The sequence below is a fragment of the Schistocerca piceifrons genome, chromosome 2 (assembly GCF_021461385.2).
Source record: "Schistocerca piceifrons isolate TAMUIC-IGC-003096 chromosome 2, iqSchPice1.1, whole genome shotgun sequence".
In the NCBI taxonomy this organism is placed as follows: Eukaryota; Metazoa; Arthropoda; class Insecta; order Orthoptera; family Acrididae; genus Schistocerca; species Schistocerca piceifrons.
Window position 1 is genome coordinate 142,147,368 of NC_060139.1, and position 10,188 is coordinate 142,157,555.

Here is a 10,188-nt window from a genome sequence, read left to right on the forward strand (position 1 = left end):
TAGTACAACCTATATCGCTGTAACTTTACATCTAGAAATACGAGGGTTGCACAGGCACTTATGTGCCGCATTTTTTCTTCAAGTATTCTTCATTGACCATAATGAGAATTACACACACGACTGAATGGTGTTTTATCTACACATCTTATTTTTTCACGTAATCTCCGGCCCGTTCTATAGCTTTCATCCAGAACGAAACAAGGGCTAGCATGCCCAGTCGGTAACAATCCTTGTCCTGGTGCCGGAGCCAGTGCTTCACTGTGTCAATCACCTCTTCATCGTCCCCAACATGTCTTCAACGAGTGGCATGTGAGGGGGCTAGGCCAGGACTGTTGGGTGGATGAAGTAAAACTGTCCAACTCTGTTTTGCGATGTGTTCAGCAGTCCTCAGACTTACGTGGGGCCGAGCGTTATCGTGTTGCAGCAAAACATCTCCTGGGTTGCTGTGGCGCAGATGTCACCCGAAGCGCATCTTCAGTTTAGTTAAAGTGTTGACATAAGCTTCTGAATTAATGGTGCTGCCGCTTGGCATCACATCAATGACAATCACACCTTCACAGTCCCAGAACACGGCGATCGGCGGAAGCAGTCACTTTGAATTTTTCTTTTCTGTGTGGCGTGGGAATGGCGCCATTCCTTCGACTGTCGTTTTGTTTCAAGGTCAAATGGGGTTTCATCACCTGTTATAATCCGGGACAAGAAGTGTGGTATCGATGGCTACGATGCCACGGCATAGGTAAAAGTTCTTAGGTTGGCTCTACGACACTGACACCGATGACAGCGCCCTCTAGCCGGCACTGTGCAGCTCTACGAGCGCCGCTCCAGATTCAGCCCATTTTCTCGCGAGCTGACGACCAACCAACATTGTTTCATCTTCATAGTGGGCGAGCCACTACCGATTTTGTCTGTGTTAGCTTTGATACATCCGGCTTCGCACCTACGTGCCCATCTTTACGAAAAGTTACTTATATGTCATTGACTAGTAATCTCTATTAATTTTACTTTTACGTTAAAAGCAGTAGCGACATTTTTACCTCACCTGCTCCTACTCGCTTCCTACATTCGACCTACCCTTCAGTTTACAGGAGCAGACCCACGCGCCACCTCCCAGGCGCGATACAAAAAGAAGGCTACCCCCTCAGCTTCAAATTGTTGCAACAAACCAAGACAAATGTTTTTTTCTGTGCGATTTATGATCAACCGTTTGACACCGCTGGTTCCATCTTGCACGCACATTTGAATATCCAACAGTCCGGATAATTGCATCCTCATTTCCTTAACTAATTTGCAGATGTACTGTCAACTGCCGAGTCGTAATGTGTCTGTCCTCGCGAACGACAACATCAGCTCGCTGCACCGTGTCAGGAGTGACAGCCGTGCATAATCTCCCTAACCGCTGCAAATCCTGGAGCTCCGTCGAACAGCCTTCTGATGACCTCAGCTTCCGTTCCCAGCGACTAACTCTACTTCCGTCGGCAGCACATGTTTCATAGACTTTGCACGAGCGTTTGTGAAAGTTCCCCACAGTTTCTTTCTCTGCAATGAGAAATTCAATGACGGCACGTTGCTTGTAACGTACGTCATCTAAAGACGCCTTGTAGCTGTGCTGTCAGAAGTGACGGAAACTTGGTATGCTCACTCAGGAGACTATAAGTTATATATAAGTAGCGTTTCTCATTCGTAGCATTGTTTTCCGCTGAGAAAAAGAAAGTGCTGCATTACTTTCTGGGCAACACTCGTACACTAAAGGAAGAAAATGTAACACCCTCAAGAACAAGCCCATTTTATTGAAAAGTGAAGTGTTGGTAGTTCACCGTTATAGGATTACATAATAACAAACTCAGACAAAATGAAGTACAGTAACGGTTGGCCAAACAGTCGCATCAACACACGGTGTACCCCACTCTGGCGACAGGGCAGGTGTGTATACTCGCAGGCAAACGATCTTTAAGGTGCCTAATGGCACACTGCCATTGACTGTCACAAGATATTCCCGAATAGTTCTTGCTGGCTCTAGATAACGAGTAAGTTCCCGCTTCACCATGCCCCATACGTTTTCAATTGATGTGAGATCTGCTGATTTTGCTGGCCAGAGCATTATATTTATGAAGAGCACGATGCGTCGCTGCAGCAGTATGTGGACGAGCCTTGTCCTGCTGGAAAAGCACATCACCTACCGGGCAAAGAAATGACAGGAGCAGAGGATAACAACCTCTGCTATGTAGCAGTACCTAGTTACTTTACCATTCAGAATTACCAAGTGTTACCGTGAGCTGTAAATGCTTGAGCCCCTCACCCTGAATCCTGGGGTGGGTCCTGTGTGTCGTAAGAGAATATACTCCAAATCAGACCGCTGATCACGTCTGTGCCGTATTTATGTAATCTATCAGTCACGTACGGGCACAACCAGCTCTCATAACTTTCACTCCAGTCGACGTTTTTTGATCAGTGTAGCTACGCGTGGCGATATCGTGGTGTCAGTGGTACTCTGGCGAGAGGCAAACGTGATCTTAGTCTTGCTGGAGGCCGACGGTTCCCCGCGGTCCACGGTGACCCTTCTGGTGCATCATGTGCCCATATTTCTTCGCTGGAAGATATTCGATCGTCCACTGCTTCTTTAACAAAGCTTCGCTCTTGATGTGCGTCTCTAGACGTACAGACGTACGGACGTACAGAACCTGGACTACGGTGACACGATTGTTCCACAGACCACTGCCGAAAACTGCGACAGTCCACCGATACACTGTGCCCAACTTGTGCAGTAATCAGTCTATACGTGCGTCCACTTTTCCGTAAACCTATAATGCCATCCAGATGAAATGGATAAAGTTGTTCAACTGGAGTATGTACCCTAGAATGAATGTTACAAACACCGTTCAGCTCTAAACTCGGCAAAGTTGCTATCTCCCGAGTAGAAACAGAGGGCGCACAACAGGCCTCTACAGCGCCATCTCGTCGCCTATGACAGTGACAAATGAATCACTAATACTACAGTCATTCAGTACGCACGTATTATACCCCGGTGTCACTGAACACTCTCCTTGAAGCCGTTGCAGTTTTGTCCGGCACTTATAGTCCATAAGAAAATAAGCTTAGTTGATATGACATGTGAAGTTCAAAAGTTCTGCTTTTATCGTAGCATGGGAACAGTGACGTCTGATAACAACCTGAGAAACTGTCACCAATGCTCCACACTAAGTAAGCCACAGTAGCACAGATGTCCTGAGGCAGTGTTTCGAAGTCTACTACCTGTGGTCGAACACTGCCGACGAAGTCCCATGGCAGCAAAACAGACCTAGAGGACGATTTTAGCAGCACTAAATGGAGCCGAGCCACGTCGTATGTTAGCTCTACGATGTTGGCGATGATATGGTTGACGTGACCGCCAGAAGCGAACTGACTTTCACCTCTGCGGCCATTTATACCGCCATCTTTGTAGTTCTCCAGAGGGTCGAACTGAATGGCCAGCGGATAGCGTAAACACCGCTGCTTGTTGCGGAGCCATTTATACCAACAGTGACTATAGTGTCTGTCATTGTTACAGCTTCACCAGTCGATAGCAAGATAGCCAGATGCCACATGTTGTATGTATGGTAAGACGGTGGACCTATGAGGGGGGTACTTCAAATTGTAACACAACATTGCTGCACTATGGTGAACCTCATTTTTCAAGTTATTTCTTTTCTTAGTGCAACTTCCTAGTTTCGTTCTATTGTACAAAAAAAATAGTCGAGTGTAACACAGGAAAAATAAGAATAGTGAAACTGAAGACTTTAAACATTACACAAAGGTAGCTGCTTAACCACTAACTTTACTATATTCAACTTAATTATTAAAGTTGCTGGATTATCTTTGCTAAAAAGATGTGCAGGTTGGTCAAAAACAGTCTGACAAATTTGTGAGCGTGTTGCAGGGGAGGGAGAAAATTAATTTTAAGAAAAAAAAAATCGATACGTTGCGCCGTTTCCGAGTACTTTAGCATCGATATTGGCCAATCTGGCCGTTGCGATCGAAATCCAAGCGGCCCCTCCAGAGATGGTATCGCCAACCGTGTGTTTCGTTTGCATTCATAAAACCGAACAAGAGACCTGTACAAAAATTGTACATGGGACGCTAGTAAGGATCGTGCATGAGCCAAAAGCTGAGCAGTCTCGTGTAACTATTATCTACGCTATGAGAATTACTGACACTTATTGTTTCTGCGGAGGGGTCGCTTGGATTAGAGATTCGAACGGCCTGAATGCCTTAATTCATTGCTAATTAAGTAGGAAACGGCGGAATGTATCGAATTTCTTTTCTTAACAGTTGTTTTTCGGCACAATATACCCTGCAATATCCTTACAGGCTCTTCAGACTGTTTCTGACAACCTATGTAACACAACTATGTAGGCTAAAGTCTTGCACCTAGTGAATAACGCTTTTTGGTACACATAATGTCCTTCGCGGGTACTTCAGTATAGTGACCGGTTTTGAAATCACATGAAGGAATGAGCACTAGAATCTGCCATAAGCAGTTTCCTCCATTTTGTACGTTTTTATTGTAGACGGAGGTTGTGTTTCGTGCAACATTTTTAAAAATTTCGAGTCATAATCATATAAGTACTGTACTAAATATTACAGCTATTTGGAATACGTTGTTAATTCATTATTTAGAGATATTTACAGCTAGTAAAATGTTCTACAGTTTTAAGGTTAGATATATAGCGTATGGACGGTTAAATCGCATTTCGCCTGTCGTGCACCATCTTGTACCTCGAAACACAGGAATGTCTTTTGCTATGGAACGTGTGATATTTGCAAATTAACTGAGTAACAATGTAATTGTTAGACGGCTAAATACAGTATTGACAAAACCTTTCTTGATTTAAATTTCAATTAAATATTTGTTCCTAACTACACGTCCATGTTGTACCCTGGAACATGTTTTCACATTTGAAAAACCTTAATTTTTTTGAAATTGGAGAAAAAACTGTGATACATGAAAACTTAATGCAGTCATTTAAAGATGAAAAAAAAAGATATACTTATATTTCAGAATTGGCTGGAGGCGAAAGTGTGAAAAGTGTTCCAGGGTGCAATGAACTCTTAGCTGTGTCAAGCACGTTTGAGAAATTCAACCACCATTTTGCGAGAATCCGCTACGGTATGATGTAATCAGATGTGTAAGTTGTTAATTGTGTATATGTAAACATGTCTAGATCTACCACCCTTGTATCTTCTCCACTGTGAAAACGCAAGACAGAGCAAAAATCAGCAGCTGGACAGCGCAGACTCCAGAGATGATACGACGTTTCGGAGCAGCTAGCCGCTACACGAGATCACCGACGGCTGATTCTTACAACCAATGGATTGTCAGAGGCCGAAGATACGCTACGTGTTCATGAGTTTTACTGGTTTCCTGTTGAATTTAGCACGGAGGCTAGAAAATCGTTTGCTAGAGCTGCAAGAGAGGGGTTCAACGTAATTTCGTAGGAGGAATGCCGGTATCGCTAATCATTGGCGGGAGATCAACAGAGATTTGGAGTTGATGTCTGGTGAGACCAGACAAGTAACAGTGCAGATTTACTGTGTAACGAGTCGAGATGCAGATGACTACCGCCGATTATAGTGACCTTGAGTGATATCCCGTGAAGACCTGTGATTATTTTTTGTTTGGCTCCGTTCAAAAAGTAGAGTTCCGCTCCTGCGATATATCTTAGTAGTGTCAAGGGCGATTTGTGAGATTTTGAGTTTGTGAGAGGGTACGTAAATTTTTGGAGAGATGAAGGGTCGCATGTATAGAATAACAAGTCCAAGTGTTAGTGTTTGCTATTAGAATGGTATTTTATGGTATTGCAATCGTTCGATTTTCTGTGATGAATTATTAGTTCGTGGTTTCGCACTCCCAAAGGCAGTTGGATGGTAGCAAGTTCATGTTACTGGATAGTGTGGTGTATTGATCCATTGAACTATTACCTATAGCGGTTGTGGTTCGGAAATGGCAGTAGCAGAAATATTCACAGATTTAAAAGAATTTTATCCATAGTGGATGCTGTTGAACTCCGTGACTGTTCCTTTATACGGCGTAGAAAATTTCCGCTACAAGTCACAATACAATGTTATTTATTTGTCACACGACCGGTTTCAGGCTTGCGCCCATCCTCAGGTGTTTATACATTATGTACATGTTTTCATTGCTGGAGATCACTGTATAAATAGAAAATAAATATTTGCTGGTGATTGAACAGATACAAGTGGGACAATTGTAAGTGGTAAGGCAGCGTTTGTCGAAAATACATCTGTACTTATATAAAGGAGAAGCATCATTATTATAGTTACGCTGTGGTGACAGTTTTTCCAATTTATTTATTTGTCACACGACCGGTTTCGGGCTTGCGCCCATCCTCAGGTGTTTACACATTTATGTACATGTGTATATTGTTGAAAATCACTGTATAAATACAAAAAAATTATTTTCTGGTGACTAAACAGATACGTGGAAAAACTGTCACCACAGCGTAACTATAATAATGATACTTCATATTTGTGAAGTACAGATATATTTTCAACAAATACTGCCCTGCCACTTACAATTGTCTAACTTGTATCTGTTTAGTCACCAGAAAACTCTTTTTTTTTGTATTTATACAGTGATCTCCAGCAATATAAACAAGTACATGAATGTATAAACACCTGAGGATTGGTGCAAGTCCGAAACCGATTGTGTGACAAATAAATAACCTTTTATTGTGACTGATGGTGGAAACTTTTCCACACCCTATTCACAAATTTAGATTGGTTTGCGGTCAAGTTGTAACCAGACAGCAACTGAATTTGCGCCTTAGACGGATTTGGATGTTTGAAAGCTGATAGAACTTGAAAATTGGCGATCTTTTAATGAAGCTCGGAATTTACCGCTGACTTCAATGCGAGACCCTTATAATAGTTTCCACAACGAATCTTTGTCCCGAAACCTGGCAGAAAATCCATAGAGATTCTGGTCGTATGTGAAGTATGCTAGCGGAAAGACACTATCAATGCCTTCTCTGCGTGATAGCAAAGGAGATACTATCGAAGACAGTGCTGCCAAAGCACTTACAAAACACAGCCTTCCGAAATGCCTTCACAAAAGAAGACGAAGTAAATATTCCAGAATTCGTTTAAAGAACAGCTGCCAACATGAGTAACGTAGAAATGGATATCCTCGGATTAGTGAAGCAACTTAAATCACTTAATAAAAGCAAGTCTTCTGGTCCAGACTGTATGCCAATTAGGTTCCTGTCGGAGTATGCTGATGCATTAACTCCATACTTAACAATCATAAACAACCGTTCGGTCAACGCGAGTTCTGTACCCAAAGACTGGAAAGTTCAAGTAACGTAGTAGGAATAATCCGCTAAATTACAGGCCCATATCATTAACGTCGATATGCAACAGGATCTTGGAACATACAGTGTGTTCGAACATTGAGCTCACTGTCGGTTAGACCACCAGTGACAGACCACCTCAAGTTCCTGCAGCTAATAAGGCAGTACACCGTTCATTTGTTACATATTTTTACGAGATTTAAGCAGGAGCAACTTATTTTCAGTTATCTGCGTAGTTATTAGTTGATTTTTATAGTTTCTTGTTTGTTTGAGTGATTACTAGGCACGAACTTTTATTTTAATAACAGTGTAGCGTAGAGTACCACCGTTGTTACTGACCCTTGTATCGACCCTCGTATCGTACAGCCTTTTGATTGTTTTTGTTAGAAAAGCACAGTGTCAGTTAGACTGTCAGTGACAGAGCACCTTCAGTTCCTGCTGCAAATAATCCCAGTACACCGTCCGTTTGTTACATATTTTTACCACCTTCAAGCAAGAACGACTTCAGTTAATGGATAGGAACTGTGATTGCTGTGTGCAGATGCGAGCTGAGTAGGTGACCCTTCCCTCGCAGCTCCAGGCGGTGTTGGCATCACCGGCTGGCGTGGCCGAGCGATTCTAGGCGCTCAGTCTCATCAGTCAGGAACCGCGCGACCGCTACGGTCGCAGGTTCGAATCCTGCCTCGGGCATGGATGTGTGTGATGTCCTTAGGTTAGCTAGGTTTAAATAGTTCTGAGTTCTAGGGGACTGATGACCTCAGATGTTAAGTCCCATAGTGCTCAGAGCCATTTGAACCATTTTGGTGTTGTGATTCTTGAGTTTCTCCCGGCGTATTTGATAATCAAAATATCCACGGGTATGCTGCCGGTCTATAGTGTCCAACGGGCACAAAATTTCGGCGATCAAACATGTCGCTATCATTAGGTGAACTGACGGACTGAGCTCCTGTGAACGTGCCGGCACGGAGATCCGTACGCTATGGCTGCTCAGAGGGAACTGGGTTCGGTCGCGACGGCGGCCGATTTAAATACGCTCCGCCCGCGGCGCGCGCCCTCCGCCGTCGGCGCCCAGCGCTACGGTCGCGCGGTGGAACTGATTGCGACGGCGTCTGAGATGACATCGGTGTGGTGGCTCAGTCCGCCGTGGTCGTCACAACTATACGTTTGCTCGATTTACTCTTGATTAACCCGATCGCTGGTTCCCAAGCCTTGCTAAGATTATAGCCACAGTCACGGTTTATGAGGTCGTCATTGGTGCGAATTTCGATGGCCTCTCTAACAACGCTGTCCCAGTATCTCGACGTCTGTACCAGAATCCTCGTGCGGTCATACTCCATGGCGTGATTTTCCGACAAACAATGTTCAGCGACCGCCGACTTGCTCGGATACATCAGTCGAGTGTGCCTCTGGTGTTCACGGCATCGATCCTCGACGGTACGCATCGTCTGACCAATATACGAATTGCCGCACTGACACGGAATCTGGTACACGCCGGCCTTCCTCAAACCGAGGTCATCTTTGGCGCTCCCCACCAGTGCACGAGTTTTATTTGGAGGACAAAACACAGTTCCGACCCGGTGTTTCTTGAGAATGTGGGCGATTTTCCCCGAGAATGTGCCTGTGTATGGAATAAATGCAGTGCCTACCTCCTCCCTCGTGACTTCATCCATCTCAACAGGTTGTGCCGCAGTGGTTGGGCGGAGAGCACGTTGAATCTGCCACTATGAGTACCCATTTTTTCGAAATACAGTTCTCAGATGTTCCAATTCCTGGGGTAGACTCTCTGCGTCAGAGATAGTGCGCGCCCTATGTACTAGAGTTTTAAGTACCCCATTCCTCTGTGAAGGTTGGTGGCAGCTGTCTGCATGCAAATACAGATCAGTGTGCGTAGCCTTCCGATACACCCCATGACCTAGGGTGCCGTCAGCCCTTCTCTTGACCAAGACGTCAAGGAAAGGTAATTTACCCTCCGTTTCAGTCTCCATAGTGAATTTGATGTTGGGGTGTATGGAGTTTAGATGTGTAAGGAAGTAAAGGAGTTTATCCATACCATGTGGCCAGATGACAAACGTGTCGACCACGTAACGGAAAAAGCAAGTAAGTTTCCATACGGATGAGGACAGGGCTTCCTCCTCGAAGTTCTCCATGTACAAATTCGCTACCACCGGTGAGAGTGGGCTACCCATGGCGACTCCCTCCGTTTGTTCGTAGTATTCTCCATTAAAAAGAAAATACGTGGAAGTCAAGACATGCCTAAAAAGTTCAGTGGTCTTCTCGTCAAACTTCTGACTAATCAATTCTAGTGACTCTCGCAGGGGTACCCTCGTAAACAAGGAAACGACGTCAAAACTCACCATGATATCTGACTCATCCAACCTGAAGCTATCAAGGCGTTTAACAAAATCCACGGAATTACGGATGTGATGAGGGCATTTGCCCACATAAGGACTTAATATTCCCGTCAGGTATTTGGCCAACAAATATGTAGGTGCCCTGATGTTGCTGACAATGAGGCGTAATGGTACACCCTCTTTGTGAACCTTCGGCAGTCCATATAGTCTAGGCGGTACCGGACCTTGGGGTAACAATTTCTTAGCGTCACCCTCCGGTAAATCTGCGTCCTTGAGAAGCGCCCTCGTCTTGTTCTCCCCTTCTTTGTAGGGTCAACGCTGCAGAAAGGTCTCAACTTCGATCCAACCTCCAAGTTCACTCCGGTCCCAGAAATTGTTAGTGCTGTTGAACAGGTTGCAGCTCAACTTCCGCCAGAATCAGCCGAGGAAATACGTCGTGAAACTTGTCGTGCGTTGACGATATCCAAGCCGATGAAGTCAAATATCAGCAG